Raw genomic sequence first — 17,643 nt, 5'->3', positions numbered from 1 at the left:
CAGATGCACTTTTGTCAAACACAGACACCTACTGTTAAAAACAGGAAGTGGGAAATATAACACTGAATGTCATTCGTTAATTTTTGTTCTCTTGTTAGATTCCTTTTCAGTGGCAAACCAAGGATGAAGCTGGAAGAACAGGACTAGGGGCAAAGGAGAGAAAGGACCTCAGGAAATAGGCTGGCGCAGAAGGACTTAACCACCAATAAGAAGGAGGAAGAATAAGGAGTATGCATTGTGTGCTTGCCCAGAGAGTACTTTGCTCTCAATCAAACAGACTCCTGGAGGCAGCTTAGGTCACACAGAGGGGGGTTGTGCTGGACACCACACTGCAGGAGCAGTCAGATGATGGGGCTCCTGCAGGTCAAGAAGAAACATCTACAGTGAACCAAGAGCAGGCTCTTTCATCAAAGGGCCTAATGCCCCAGCTGCACCATATAGAAAGCCTGCTGAAAAGAGGCCGCCAGCAGGACCCCACTCCCTCGATCAAGGGTAACATTAGTCCTTGATACCACTGAGTCCTCTAATAACATTTCATCACAGCCCCACAGAATGTCAATTGGATTAACCAAAACTGCATAGAGAACTCACCAGAGTCCTCATAAAAAGCAAAAAGGCAGAAATGTGATTGCCACATATGGGTCACATGATTTAAAACGTGATGTTCAGCACGTTGCTGAGAACTTGTACTGCCTCACTCACCCAGCATCTCCATGCTTGTGGCCATCTGAAGGTGTGTCTCATGAGCTGATTTGAGTGCTGGGTGTGGAGGGCAGTGCAGAGTCATGAGATACTGCTTTGGCCAAGTGATTTAAACTTAGAATTCTTCTTTATCTTTCTGTTCAACATCCTATGGAGAATGTCTAAATACCAACCCAATCCAAGGTGATGATTAGGCCATGGAATGTTCAATAAGGTCCCCAATTTGACCAGAGGTTGAATATTTCCTGTGATGTTTATACCTATCAGTATGGTATATATAAAAGGCCTTTTCAAGTGCTAAATCTGTGATTTATTCCCTACTTTTCATCATGTTCTTGACACTTTGCTTATCCTTTTGTACCACATTTAATGGGTCTGATGCCCATTGTCGTAGTTTGCTTCTGATGGCTCTCAACAACAGCAAGGTGACAGAACTCTCACCAGTTAGGGAATGAGGTGTAGATCAATAGACATGAAGGGCTTGATACATGGCTTGGTTAAGATCAATTCTCTCCATTGATGCATGCTGAATTACCTTCTTGGGTGTGCCCATAAACTGCTCAACAACACCATTGGCTTGGAGCCAGAGAAGTGTACTCTTTTCATGCTTAACTTTGAATCAGACAAGAAACTCCTTGAATTCTTTGCTATTGAAAGGTGGGCCAATATCAGATTTGAGAATAGCAGAGATGCCCCAGGCTATAAAGATGTCATCAAGGCACTCAATGACTTTGTCATGAGTTGTTGATGATAGGTCTTCCACCATAGGGAAAACGTGAATATTCATCAATGACTACCATGTCCATTCCCTAAAGGCCCAAATAAATCAACTGCAACTCTCGCTTAGGCATACAAATGAAGGTCAGACATTGTTAATGAATGCTGCATCACCATGAGGGATAAACAGTTACAAAGGTGGCATGCTTTCAGCTCTTTCAAAACATGTTCATCTAGGCGAGGACACCACACTCGGTCTCTTAGGGCTCGTTTGGTGGCTATAATGCCACGTTGTCCTTCATAGGCTAGCTCAATGATTTGCTGTCTCAGATTCTTAGGTATGATGATTCTCGAGCCTCTCATTATGATACCCTCTTGGCTGATGGATAGCTCATCCTGTACATTTTTGAAGTCTTGGAATTCAACATCATCAGGAAAACGTTTAATATTTTTCTACCATGATTGTGTTGTAATGATGTATTTGAGGATGAGCATGTCTTTATCTGTGCTGGTAGCAGTAATAATCTGTTCAATTGATAGAGCTGTTGGCGTGTTGGGCCTCACAATAAAGTTGGGATACTCTACAGCCACTTTGGATGTCGAACTTTGGCAATGAAGCAGCACTCATGAAAAGTAATCTGCAGAGTTATAGTCTTTCCCTGGCTTGTGTACATCACATAGTTGTACTCTTGCAGTTGCAACCCCCTCCCACCACTCGATGCGATGGGGCATCTTAGCCTTCTGGTTTCCAAATATAGAGTGCAGCACCTAGTGGTCTGTGATGATGGAGAAACATTCCCATATAAAACACATGAAAATGTTTGCAGGCCACTGTACAGCCAGACTCTGCTTCTCCGGCTTAGAATAGGCATGTTCTGTTTCAGATAGGCTTCTACTGGAATAGGCTACAATTTGTCTCTGGGCATGCGAATGGACATCGTGTTGAGCAAGGATTGGCCCCAGCCCCACCAGGCTTGCATCTACTGTGATCTCAGTATGTAACGTAGGGTCAAAATAGGCTATTTCAGTTGCATTCTCAAACGCATGTTTTATTTCTTTGAAACTTTAGTCACATTCAGGAGACCACTGAAATGGGACTTTCTGCTTTGCTAAGTCTCTCAATGGGGCACCCACTGTAGCAAAGTAACAAATGTACCTTGAGCAAAAACTGGAAATGGACATTGCAAGAAGAATCACAGCATGGTATTCTCTTGTGGGGGGCAAGTAGATGATAGTGCTTGCACCTTATTGGGGGTCATGAGACATTACCCCATCAGAAAATACGTGCTCTAAGAATCGAGTTTGGTTTTGTGAAACTCACATTTTGCTGCATTCAGAGAGAGACCTGCATCAGCAAGTAATTGGCACACTTATCATAGCCTTGCCGTTCTCCTTATGTGCTATCCTAAATACCAGTATGTCATCACTGTAATTGAAAGCATGTGCAACAGATTGAATTACTCGGTTAATGACATCCTGAAATATCTCCTCAGCTGAAGATACTCCAAAACTCAGTATTCTGTATCTGAACTAACCAACATGAGTTGAAAAGGTAGTACTGTGCCTTCAGCTCTCTTCCAGCTCAGGTTGATGGTATCCTTTGTTCACGTCAAGACAAGGGAAGACTTTGGCTCTGTTCAGCTTCATGGTCATGTCCGCTATCTCTCAATTGCTTTGTTGGTCTGGAGAATATCAAAACAAATGCGCACTGCATATCCACTGTCCTTTTTTGGTACCACAACTATGGGCAACACACATGGTGGAACTTTCAATTATGTAATGATTCAACAGCGTTTCTTGTTCTTTCTCAACAGCTTCCTGTAAGTGAAAAGCTACGCTGCTGTGCCGTTGGGAAACAAGACAAACGTCCTCATTAATATGAAGTTGCACTTTCATAGTCTTGAGTCTTCGTAAGAAATGAAACAGCAATGGGAACTGACTCACAATTTCAGAAGGAGCACAGATGTCACGTCAGCTGCAGTGGCAAATCTATGTAGGCATGCACTAGATGAAGTTCCCTGAAGGACATAAATTGGAGTATGCACTGATGTCTCTTTATGTCGCATGGTTGCCGTAAATGACCCTTGACTCTGTAGCAGTTTAGAAACAGCCCACATGTCTACCTTTGTGTTTGATGGAGTAAGGCGTGCCACAAAAAATAGGCTTTTGAACTTTTCTACTGCATGATGTTAATCGACACACCACTGTCTATAATGAAGGTTATGGGGAGACCTTTCACTTTAATGTCATTTTAGGGCAGTGTCCAAATTAATTTGGTCACTTCATTTGGTGATTCTTCTTTAACTTTTGATCTTCTTTGCAAGCAGCTAATCCTACATGTGCATGTTGTTTCTTAGTCAACACACACCTGTCTTCTTCCACAGCACTTGATAATGACGTTGTAGAGCCTTTATATGATAAACTTGACGATGATCGACTCTGCTTGGTTTCTACTTGTCGTAACTGATGTTGCCTTTTGGTCTTATGGGTGTGGCAAGAATGCTTCTGGAACCTTCTGGGTTCCATTTTCCCTTCTCACTGTGATGTATTTGGTTTCTTTTTCCCTTTGCAGACTATTGTGAAATGGTTTTCTTTCCCGCACCCTTTGCATATCTGTCCTATGGCTGGACATTTACATTCATGGGGAAATGAAAACCCACTTCGGAAGCATAACTTTTTCTTCTTCAGAGTCATCGACCTGTGTGCATCTATTGTATACTTATGCTTTCTTTTCATAATCAACGCTGATTCATTATGCGCTGTTCCTGCTTCCATATCAGCAGCTTGTTGATCTGCTCATTCTTTTGCCTTTGTAGCCTTTGCCATTTTCTCTAAACTGAGTGTCTCTCTCAACATGCGTCTCCTGAAGGAATGTGAAAGACAGCCATCAATGACTCTGAGGCGCATAGCTTCTTCATCACTAAAGTCACAGAACTTACACTGTTTGAGAAGTGTATCAAGTCTCTCAACAAACTCATCTATCGTTTCCCCAGCCTGTTTTCATGTTTGGTTGAAGATATACCTTTCATAGTCGGCATTCGGCATCTGATTTAACTTGACCCTCAATGCTTCTTTTATCTTTTGGCCCGATATTGCATGAGTTTGTGAGACTTTCTTTACACTTCTATCACTCCATTACTGGCAAGATTTTTTAAAATATTTCCTGATATTCTTATTGTCTTCTTCTTCCAGCACATCTATGAAAGCATCAAACATTTCAGTCGGCGCAATCCACTTGGCACTGATGTTCTGTTTCTTCGCTGTGTCAAGCGGTGGTGGTGGCTTCTGACATGTAGCCCTGATATATTCCATGCTCCCTTCAACTGACTTTGAGAGAATATGCTGTACAGGCAGCATTTGTTGCAGAGGATGCCACCTGTAACTGCTGCAGGCATCGGCCTCACTCCTGAGCCTAGGTCGTCGCATCTGATTCAAGGTCGTGTTGCATTTTAATCTCTTGTGTCAGTAACTTTCTGTTTTTGTACCTGGTCGTCAATGCCCTTAGCATTTGCTTCTTATGGATGCTGGCTCTGTGTTATTGTGCAGCGCAGTTTCTGTTCTTTCAGCCTTGCAGAGGATTCTAGTGGGGTTTTAAAATGTGCTACTTTGCAGTGCCTTCAACTTCTTCGATGGCTGTGTATGGGCTGAAGCGAGGCTTTGCCTCCACATACGCCAACCATAGACAGTTCTGCATTGATTTGGAGCGCCCATGGCACCTACATTGATTTGGAGCACCCATGGCACCTACTAGCAGTTTGCTGTACCATTGCCATCTATCAGGGAGAGCAGCCTTGTTTCTTCGGGGCACATATCCCCTACTCGTCGTCAGTTGTAGGGTCTTCCTCAGCCCAGGAGCATGCAAATGAACACAACACACATGGAGCTCTGTAACAGATGTCTTTATTCTTTAACATACTATCACACTCTGCACACATTGCGTCATAACTTTCATAACCACATCTTAACACCTCCCAGGAGATTATGTAATTTCTGTTTACAGTCTGCCCAGAACCATGAGGGTCCTAGTGCGCATAATATCAAAGGCACTATTGTCTACACCTGTCACCTTTCATGTATGTTATTTTGTGCAGCATGGAATCATCACTCTTGGGAGTAGTCACCCTTTGTTCAGGCAATCTCAAAGAGAACTCAACAGACCTACTTCACGTCCAGTCCTTGGCAGGTATTTTGCAGTGTACTGAGACTTATTTAAGGTTACCTATTAGAATCATAAAACTGAAATCACTAGCAGCCAGCTGACATACAAGAGCAGGCTGTTAGGAAATGTAGACGTGCTGTGTCACCCAGAAGGGCGGTGTACCCATCAGTGAAGCAGATCTGCCATCGCAGAGAGCTGTCACGTTGATTGCGTGCCAGCGGTGTCTGTTACAGACCCCGGTGTTCCCTGTGGTGGGGTGGGTGAAGTGCCAAGTAGGTGCAAAAACTTCAATTGGAATAAATTGGAATATTCAATGACTATTCATTGACAAGTAGTACAAATAGAAAGGACTGTCCCTGTTGTACCTGTTACTAATAAGGAATTGGACATTCCCGGGTTGATTCACAAATGTGAAAAAGAGCACTTCCTTTGTCTACTTCTCGTCCCCCTTAATGATTTCGTGAATCAGCACCTATATATGATGCACAAGGCATCTGCGATTTTCTGCTAGATGACCACATTTGCCAAACCCTAAATAAGTCCCTTTATTTCGTAAACATACTGTTTGGAAATCCTATCATGTGAAAGGGAGTGAGTGAAAGATTTTATTTGGACATGAAAGTGATAACAGTTTCATGTATTTCACCTACAGTAGGGCGTGTTTATAATGCTATAGGAATATGTCTCGAATAACGCTACAGTGCTGATTTGTGGAAACTGGTTACACTGGCAAACTAGAATTAACAAAATGCTAAATGCATGACTCATTCTTTTTCTTTTGGTATTTTTTTACAGCTTTTAAATTTTAATCACATTCATTCGTACACTGGGACATTAAAAGTTGAAAGAAGAGAAATAAAACGACGTGTTTTACAATGTACCACATGGGCATGTAATGGAATTTAGAACACTAGAAAATGAAATATTAGATGAACACATTTGTGTTAACTGCACCTGGGTTGAAATATGTTCTCAGCACTTTACAATAATTGAACCTTGCCATCAAAAGTTTGTCATAAAATAAAGTTGTGTGGCCTGCGCCCCCAACCTCCCCAGAAACTTGGGAAACTGGGCGCATTTAATCTTAGAGAGTCCTTCTCCCTGATGTTAAAAATCCATTTAGGAATTCTGCAATGCCCCACTAAGGTCCCATTCTGCAACTACAAATTGCATGCAAATTATCATAAAGAGTTTAAATATCTGCATGTAATCATCTTTAAACATTGTGTCCAGAAAATGCTAATCCTATTTACATTTTATTACGGATATGCAATCATCATCCTAATCAGATTCGATCAGGTAATATGAAAACATAATTATGTATAATTTCAAACAAGTTAAAGAGCTGGTTATTATTAAATCCACTTAGTCAAAATGCAATGGCTTTTACGCACCTTCCAGAATCACCTCATTAGATACCATTTTAAAACGGATGTCATTTTAAGGATGCATGGTTGAATGGATGGACGAGAGTGTGGTGATCCATGGGTGTGGGGATGAATGGTTGAATAACAGTTTAAAAATGGTTGGTGGATAAATCAATGAGTGGATTAATGAGTGTGGTTGTGGGTTAGCTAATAACAGTGAGGATGGAAAGAGTGGACAAAAAATTTATGGAAGGGTGAGAGTGTAATGAGGGCTGAATGAAAGAAAATATGCTAATCAACAGAGTGATTGGTCAATCACTGTGAGAAAATACATAACTGATGAATGAATGACTGTATGAGCTCGGATGGATCTGAGTTTAAGGAGGGATAGGAGAGTGAGGATTCCTGACAGATTTGAGGCTGGATGCATCGATGAATACTGGTGAGCCTTGGCATGGATGGATGGCAGTGTGTATAAGAATAGACACTGCAGGAATAAGAATGTGAGGTATAGAAAGGGCTTAATGTGAGTATAATCCATAGGATTCTGCAAACCCTGTATCATTTCTTAATAAAAGGCGACCTGTGATACAGCCACTCACCTATTATAAAAAATGACATAGCTACTCAACTGTAATAACCTATTACAGTTGGGTTCTGACATCACAACGCCTGGTGCCAGAGGCAGCTGAGAGAAGAGGCAGGTCAGGTGATGGAGCATAATTTAAACAAGCTGTTTGAAGAAAAGAAAACAAATTGTTGCTTTACTTTCTTCCACTCTGTTTTCAAGCTTTACAAAGACAAGAAGAAAGGAGATATTTATGACAACATGTTTATTTTTTGCACGCCTTAGATAATTATACAAAAGTTAGAATCCCTCTGCCTGTTTATATACATTCTAAGCTATTGCGCTTAAAAACAACAACAACAAATTAACTTGTATTAAACTGATTCTAATATCTTTTTGGGACAAATATCTTACAGCTTTTTTGATGTGTTGAATTTTGCACTAGAGACCCAATTTTTATTCTTCATATTTGCATACATGATCTCACTTTCATATGAGAGATTGACGCAATAACGAATTAAGTGACTTGTTGAAAAGGAGATGTGTGAACTTGTTTTATAAGGAAAAAAAGTAACCACTTTCATACATGATAAGGATATTGCAAGTCAACTTGGGGTTCCATAACTTTATAAAAGGAGCTCAGCCCTAGTTGTTCCTCTATATGGTCATGGAACTCCTCTGTGACTTGCAATATCTTTATAATGTATGGCATGGGATACTTTATCCCATATATACATGAATGAGAGCGGGAACATGGAATACTGAGAGGATGACTGAATGAGTCAAAGTGTGAGAATGGATCTTGCATGCTCATTTGAGATAGAGATGCACAAGGCATCTCAGTGGTTATCTAGTGAATTGAGAATACAAATAGCTTGAGACGTACAGACATCTGGGAATTTTTGAGGGTCGGAGGTACAGAGAGAATGTATTTGTCCCCCTAGGGAATTGGGATGATTGAGATACTCGAAGACCAAACACATTACAGTCTACAGCAACAGCGCCACTTTTCCCAACCACGATAATATTGACATGTCTGCACATGTTACAAACTGACATGCACTGTTGTGAGGAGCTTCGGCAGCATCTGTGAATGATGCTGCCGAATCTCCTCGCCTGCTCTGTTTATGGATGTATCTGTTCCTGGAATTACATACTGACTTCATAATCTGGCTTGAAAAGAACACCCGTGACTGAGCTGCCATGTACATGCAGGGGTCTCCAGATATGTGAGGGTCTTAACGTTCCATGCACCTCTGCAGAAGTCATCACTTCGTATCATCTGCTAAGCAGATATGAATGGATGCACAAGGGAATCAACGTAGGCCCTTGCTGCCCCTGTGGTGCAGATAGCCCCCAAACCTTCAGCGGCTTCTCATCCTTTCAGCAGGGCCCCATTCTGCCAAGGCCAAAGAATATCTGTTAGATTTGGGGGACTCCAGGTGCCTTCTGCAGGCGGGGCTCATCATTTTACATTACACCACTGGGATGCAAATCTTGTTATCCACCTCTGTCCAAGGTAGCTGATATGCTGAGTGGTATCTTAGCGCACTTGCCACAGTCAACTAGTTCTGACATTTATCAGGTAGTCCCTTTAGATGGGATCTCAGGCTGTGTACAAACTTAATTGGTCTGATTAATCAGCTCTCTGAGTTTCTTTCTTTTTTTACGTCTACGTATTTTATTACGATATTGTGTCAATTTAAAAGTCTTAGGGGCATATTATCAAGGACGGTGTTCTCGCCCGTTGAGCGGCAGAAAACTGCTGCTAAAGCGGCGATAATGGGCTTGATAATATGCCCTGGAGAATTCGAATAGAAGTCCATGTTCTGGTGTGAACATGGGCTTCTATTGGAATTCTCTGCGGCATATTATCAAGCCCATTATCGCCGCTTTAGCGGCAGTTTTCTGCCGCTAAACCGGCGATAATTTTAACGTCGTCCTTGATAATATGCCCCTTATTTTTTTCCTCTACATGTTTATAATATGTTATTATGGATGTTGACAATCTGTCTTGAAATGCCTTTTTTCTCAAATTATTTTTGTAGGTGGACTATTTCTGAAGGAGTATTTTTCTTCTATGTATACATCTCCCAAGGGATATTTTACAAATCAATGTACTTTACTGCACTGACAACTCCATGTCCTGTCCTTTGCACACATCACACATGCGGAGATAGCAAGGAACTCCTTTCCTAATGGTCTATTGGGAAGAATGGTGAGCAGCAAAAAATTGTAAATCTTCACTCGGACATAGACATAAATGTACAGGTACATATTTGCTAATTTGCTTATGACTCAAGCCTATATTTTGCAAATAGAAGATTGTCTCATTATCGCCTAACTCTGCCCTAAGGGCTGCAAGTAACCAGCAATTTTATTTCTTTAGCCGCTAAAGTCATGTGCTAAGTTTCTACAATGCCTGACAGACTTCGAAGACAATCGAACCCCACTCCCAAACCCTAGCGCTGCCAACATTATACTGGGCCAACTAGGCAGGGCATCATTCTGGAAGGAAGGGGAAATGAGGAGGGTGAGTGAGCCAAGAGAGAATAAAGCAGCCTCCCCTGGAATCTTTGGGTACTGACACCAAAGTGGGGAGTTCTCAGAACCATTCTCAAGGCAGAGTTTAGGGCTCACTCAGAGAAACACAGCAAGGAAAGAAGTGTGTGCCAATATAGTTATGCAGCCATAGTACCATATAAACAGTCAGAGAAGACTTCTGGATTGTCTCCTGCCGACTTCCAGATGTTGGACTCACTAAACCTAGAGCTAAGAAGCTTTGAAGACTGCAGGGAGCCGAGACTAGAAGGAGAAGATCCTCGAGGAGAAAATTGGTGCCAGGTAACACCACTCTGAAAGAGGAAGGAACTGGAGACCACGAAACACGCCAACACCTTCATGATGGCAATGATTACTACATTGGCTCCAAAACCAAGATCCACCGAGAAGGAGAAAAATAATTAAGGAGAGGGGCAAAGGCCAGTGGGGGTACTAGAGGAAAAGCAAACAAACACGAATAGTTTCCAGGTGCCTATCACTGGCTGACCACGTTCTAAAAGTGATGCTTCCTACCGTGCCTCTGAAGTCCTACCCCCAAGGTCTTTGCGATATACCCGCCTGCCAGATCCATGCAACGCTAACACTCTGCCATTCCCGGTGATCACCACGCCTTCAAACCTCAAACTCAATATTCAGGTCATGTCTGAAAAGATGTGTGTCACAGCCAGTCATTCACTCACTATGCATGCTCAGTACAGAAATTTGACAAAAGGAAAATATATATGAATATGTTTGTAAAATAGTGTTTTGCCAATAATGGGGGAGGTGGGGTGGAGGATAATAGGATGATGTAAATATAAAGAGGGGAGGTATAAGGGATGTGGAACACAGCAAAGAAAGAATTTGAATAGGAAGAAATACAAGTAATTACAAATTCTGAACCATGAAAAGGAAATAAAAATGGAGAGCAAGAGCCAAGTACGAAACAAAATATTGAAGGATGCTTAGTCTTGTGCATCTCAAAAAAACTGTGACTGCTCACAGGTCTCTATTATTTTCCAGCTATTCTTTTGGCTTACCCATTGCTTCTCACGTTCATACCAGCATCCCCCTCCTCATCTATGCAAAGCTGTACCATCTCCACTTCACCACATTCATGGCTAGAGAGAGATGGGCCAGGTACTGCCACCATCTGTTCAGTGAGGTGGGAAGAAGGATGAGTGAGGCTTAGACTGATGATGAAAGAAGGCATAGAAATGTGGGGTTTGTGCATGGGACGTCACTAAAGCTCAACTGAACATAAGAAGCTTACCTCTTGGTTTGATCTGTAAAGTGTGAGGCCAGCTGGCCATTGGTTTCATTGCCTTCTGTTCCAAGGTCACTAATGGCCTTACCTATCTTGCCAACATCAGCATTCAAATCACCCCGAACAGCAAAAACTTTGTACAAGGTGTTTCAGGCATTAACGCACAAATGGAGGTAGTGTACGTTTGCTGAGCGGTTCATCCTCGCTAAAAAAAATTTGTTTTTCAAATACAAACCCCCAAAGTGGGAGCTTGGATTTGAAAAACAAAATATCTGAAGGCGTTGATACCCTAGGAGTTTATTTTTTTCGGTTTAGGACCACCAATCTTTTCCTGGCAGTCACAAGAGTGGACGGTGTAAGGTTTCTGAGAGCAGAGTCAGTGGGAACTCTGCAGACTGAACCCTGATGGCTCACCCAGAGGAACAGCAAGGGGGGGCGGTCTGCCCTGGGAGGCATGAGTTTTGGGGCGGCGGCCTCCCCCCCTTTTCTTACCTGCAGCCGTCGCAGTGTGGCCATCGCAAGAATCCCCAGCACTCCCCTGCTCTTACATACGGCCACCTCGGACAGCAAACGCAGGGATCGCCACTGGAAGCACAAGGTCTATATACATCACTGGCCTCACCCAACCCTAAAGAGAGCAGGCACATCAAAAGTTTAGTGGACATGGAATTTTTGAATTTTTGTTGTGAAGTAACCTGTTTTCCAAAGTCTACGTAACCTCCTGAATCTTTAAGTTATCTTGAAACTCAATAACAACAGTTCACGGTCTTACATTCTTTATTATTTTAGTGTAAGCAATAACGAAGTCCACATTTTTGATGAATGTGTAAATAGCACTCTCCAAAAGGAACGTGTAATATTTTATCTCCCTCACCACCCAAAAAACATGCCTTGGCAGTAGTAACAAGTGCATTAAACACCCAATCAAACTCACTCTTCATGTAGGCAGTCTATGAACAGTGTTCCTCCAGTAAGCTTGTAGTCAGAATCGTCTTCCAAACTTTAGTATTTTAATTAAGTAATGATCTGAGATTCTGTGAAGGAATTTTCAGAGTTGTAATTACCCAACAGTCTATCAAAATATCTAAAAGTTCAAAATGGATATTCTTAATTTTGAAAAGAGAACTTCTTCATTTTCAAAACCAACATTTGGTCAGATCATTGGAGGTAGACAATTTTCAAACTAGACAGTATTATCAATAAATCCTTCCTTCATGCTATGTGAGTGAAAGCCCTTTCCTTCCTCAGGCAAGAAGCACTTATTAGGAATGTAGAATGAAAATCTAGAATGTTGTGAAAAGTGTAGGAAACAGTTTGCTTTACAAACATACAGTATTACATTTCAGGAGAAATTAAGGAAAAAACACATGTGATAACTGGCAACAATCTAGCTAAAAGCAAAGGTGTATTCAATAATTCAACAAGTATTTTCCCTTTGGCCATTATGATGATCCACAGAGGACTGTTACTGAATCTGAATTAGAAAAATGATCTATTGAGCAATCAAAACATCCATAAAATTATGAGCACATACAGATGAAATCAGTCAAATAAATAAATAAAGATAAATAAATGTATCTTAGTCTGAAACATTTTTGTTTGACCTGGCCCTTTCTGTAGGGTCGCCCCACATTGTTGCCTTCTTTTGCTGAATCTGTTTTGTTGGCTTTAGGACTCTGTGCACTTTACTCCTGCTAACCAGTGATACAGTGCTTATGCTCTCCTTTTTAAACATGGTAAAACTGGTGTACACCTGATCGGTCCATTTAATTTACTTATAAGACCCTAGTATTAGTACTACATGTTCTAGGCCTCTAAATTAAAGCCCAGTAGTGGTCTGCAGCACTCATTGTGCCACCCACTAAAATAGCCCTTTAAAACATGCCTCAGACCTATTCACAGCAGCTGATAGTGCAGTTTTAAAATTGCCATATCGACCTTGAAAAATAAATCTTTTATCATGCATATTCCTTCCTTTTTAATATTATAACATTGGTTTGGGATTTTTCTTGTGTTGGGTTTTCATTTTTTTGCTATTTGAGTGCTTCATTATTACTCTACACACTGCGTCTAAGTTAAGCCTGACTGCTTTTGTGCCAAGCTACCAGACGGTTAAGTACAGGTTTATCTACTGATTTTTGTGGCGCGCCTTCAAAGGATTCTGTTTTTTACTTTAGTGGGGCGCTCCTAACTAATAACCCAATTTCTTACAATCTTCTTCTAAGTTTTCTTCTTGTATGGTATGGTGTATTTGTGCCTGTTTCTATTCATCTTACTCACTTTCATTATAGCAGCAAAAACCCTAAGTAAATAATTGAAAAACTAACGGTGCCCCGAAATTGTTTGCCTCTAAAAAAACTAGATTTCTTGTCCTAATCAGCTGTGAATACTTCACAGTAATTTTAAATATATGTTGCCCCATAGGTAAATATATGGGCGCCCTATTCACAAACTGCATTTTGTGCCTTCTCTCCAATATTTTCTATGGGAGGAGATCCTCACACATGTAAGTTGACTACTTAATAGTAATAAGGGTGGGCCAGATAGGAATAGCTGGAAAAAGGAGAATACATACTTCGAAATGGGAGAGGTTGTGAAAAGGGTAGGGGAGGGTAAGAGAAGGATTTAGAAAGACATGCATCCACCAGCAGAACAGTAAGCCCATTCCTATTGAAAAACTATGCTTTTAAACTTACTGCACCGAAAAAGAACCCGAATACATCAACTCAGAGCTAGAGTAAGTTCAGCATCACATATGGTCAACCACTGGTACTGCATCACCCTCCCACAGAAAATAATAAAGGTAAGAAATTAAAATAAAATATAAAATCACAGAAATGGGGGCCCTCCACTGCATGTCTGGATAGTAAAGATGACTCTGCAGGTGTTGACTTTCCATGCTTTTGACGAGCTACATACTTGCCCTTTACCGATGCTGGAAGTCATAGTATCAGGCTTCTGGCAGCAAAGCATGGCTAATCAGGTGGTAGCCATTTTGTTTCCCCACTGTCCTCATGGGTAGCACCCATGATCAACTTTGAGAAAAGCAATCCTCTGAAACCAGATAACCTGTGGGACTTCCGGCTGCAAGGAAAAAATGACGATGTGCACACAACACTACTGTAAGTCACGTCTCAACAATAAGACACTCACACAGAAAATAAACATACATACATATGGACACATCCATAGATTAAGCATGCAGCTCTCATTGGTGACTTATACCGAGAGTACCAAATACACATACCAAAATAAACATATGAATACCTTGAAATATGTTAACCCCGAGTTCCACTGACCACCAAGGTGGTGCTCTCCACTACTGAGAAACCGCTGCACCAATGCTTATTTACATAGAATGCATTTCATCACTGCTTACAACTACTGAGAATACAACTAAGGAGAATACTACTACATTAAATAAGCTACATGCATGCAGATTTATTAAAGGTCTAAGGGGAACAATTAGGTTTGGGCTTGCTGATTGATATTAGTTCCTCTTTGCGTCCTTTGTAACTCAAAGTCTCATATGGATGCGGACATGCTGATGTCAAATGCCCGCATTGTTTGGAGCCACAAGGTTTTGGGCAGTGGCTTTGCAGCTCCTGGATCCAGGCTCTCGGGCCCTAACCTCATGCTTTGGGCTTCCTGTCCTTTTTAGGTCTCGCCTACGCAGCGCGCATGCGCTGCTCGGGAGGGCCTTTAGGTGTCGCTATGCTCATTTTCAAGCACACACTCGTGCTTGTGACGGCATCCACCGTGCGGGAGCGAGCAGCAGCGCACCACAAGCACGAGTGCAGTGCTTGAAAATGAGCACACTGTTCTCCCAGGCGCACACATGCACCACTCGCAAGCTCACCTCCTCCTCCCCCTCTCTCTCACAAGCGAGGTTTTGAATTAGCGTGGTCGCTTTCACCACGCTAATTCGAAACAGATGTTAATTAGCGTGTTCGCTGCGCTCGGGGGTGCTAGGAGCGGCGTGCGAGCAGGGCTTGTTTTACCAGCCACCGCTTTCCCTTGCCTTTGATCTTCCTCTTGTTATTCCTTCTATTCTCTTCTTTCTTCCCTGTTGATCTTTCCCCTCTATTCCTTCTACCCTCCATTCTTGCCTCTACTGCTTCCTTCATTTTTGCTCGCTTTCATGCTTTATTTTCTTAGTGTTTATTCTGTCACTCCTTTTCTGTTCTCCCTCTAAAGCCTATCCTCCTTTTATCCCTCTCTTCTCTCGCCGCCCCTCCTCCTTTCTTCTCATCTTATTTTCTTCCTCATCTCCTTTCTTCCCTCGTCTTCCCCTCTCTTCCTTGATTCCTCGGTTCCTCCGTTCCTCTCTGTGTCCAGCCCCTTCTCCCTGGCACCACCGACCTTTCCCGCTGCCTCCCGACCGCCCTGACAGTTGGGAGCCGGTGCCTGCGGGCACAGAGTCGGGCTCGCCGTGATTTATGCCGTCGGTATAACAACAGACACACTGCAGTCCATCACTGCAGTCCCCCTGATTAAAATTCAGCTCCGGCCCGACTGCAGCACTCCACACCTATGAAGACCAGATGTTTCCAATTTGCTTATAAGAACTTTATCCCTGCCAACTGTGTTGACAGACACAAGTTTCTGTAAGAAAACTTTTGTTTCTAGTTACTTACTGCTAATTCACATGGGTACTGCAGCTGACCATTACTTCCCTAGTTGATTGTAATTGGAATGTGGATGTAAACTACCTGTATCTTATTACAGGACATAAAGAACGCCCAAGTAATGTTATGATCTGTGTGCACCCCTGCTACTCTTGCATAGCACATCCATTTAGGTACACACCCTGGATATCTGACGTGCAGCATTAAAGTATTCAGACTGCAAAACTGTAAAGGGGTGAATGTGTGACTTTTCTGTTGCCCACATTGTTAACACATTTGAGCAATTAATATTGCTGTAGATGGTGGACTCCTAATTGGCGTGCCAGCAATTAGTGCTAATTTAGCTGAACTGTACTTCTCAGGGTGGCGGCAATTTTTAATGGCCAAGCAGACAGGCTTTGATTACACGAATTAAGCCCTTAATTTGAACGTGGACCTGCTTGCTTCAACCGCTTAGGCAGTCTCTGGAAAGCCCTGCTGAGCGCGGCCTGTTCCAGTGCTTCACTCGCTGTGCTAAATAAATGAAGCGCTGGAGCCAAGCTCAGTACTTGGAACTCATTTATCTGTGGCTGCGATCATCCTTTCTTTGTTCACAGATATTTAAAAGCAGTGGCATAGTCACTTGCCTTTGGGACCTTATAAGTGTTTAGTTATCCAACACTTATAAGGTCCCAAAGGCGAGACCTATTGGCTATGCCAATGCTTGTTGACTTTGGGTTCCTTAGGCTGTGTTTGGTTCTCAGCCCTGGTTTAAGGCCCTTGGTCTCGTGTTTTGATCCTGGTCCTGGGTGAGAGCAGTCACTGGTGCCACTGACACTAGCAGGCAAGGCTGGGGGTGCTTGCAAGGCTCTAGTGCTGCGGGCTCCTCTGTGTTTGAGCAGAACCTGCCAACGTTAGGATGGTACAGCTTACAACCACAGGGGTCCGGCACATTGCACTCCCTGCCATATGCCATTTCTGCGGACTCGTCTTCTTCCCTTCTTTAACCAGGTGGACAATACTTGGTGGACAATAATCACAATGCAAGTGACAAATAAGTGAGGAAAGTAGTGAGTGATATAATATTTGTGTCATTGCGTTTCCTCTTATATCACCTCATCTGAAAGGCACATATCCAGGCAAAGTCTTACACGAACCCACCTTTTAACATTCCCTTGGAAGCGGCCCAGATGCGCGCGCAATTCGGCTTTAGTGCTTGTGTCCAACTCCTAGAAGGAACAGTTAGACTCTTCATCCCCAGAAGTGGTGTTGCTTTCTGCCCTTCCCTCCGCATAGCCAATGTTCCGGGAGTGGGGTTCCTGTGGAATTGTAAGGAAGACAGAGGAGGGTGGCTCTCTGGTGACTCACATGAGGAGAAGAGATAGGTGACAGGAGGGTTGCACGGTTTGGGGGCAGGTTTGTTGGCGGCCTGGGTGCAGCTAACGGACTACTTTGTGGCACTCTATTGGCAACTCATAGCTGTGCTGCAGATCCTGAAATTTCTCCGTTAGTAAGTTCTAGACGGAAAGCCCTCCCTGGTAGAAGTACTAAGACATGACAGCCAAGAAACATTGCTTTGGGGGACTGGTCTTAACAAGAGCTTGTAAAAAAATAAAAGCCAATCAACTGAGAAAAAAGACTTTATAAGTTAATCCTTTGAAAGTCTGTAATACAATTTCTACATATTTTCTAAAAGGGAGGCTGGATCTAATAAG

This window comes from Triturus cristatus, chromosome 3_1 (assembly GCF_964204655.1).
Source record: "Triturus cristatus chromosome 3_1, aTriCri1.1, whole genome shotgun sequence".
NCBI classification, from domain to species: domain Eukaryota; kingdom Metazoa; phylum Chordata; class Amphibia; order Caudata; family Salamandridae; genus Triturus; species Triturus cristatus.
Note: the sequence above shows the minus strand (reverse complement) of the source record.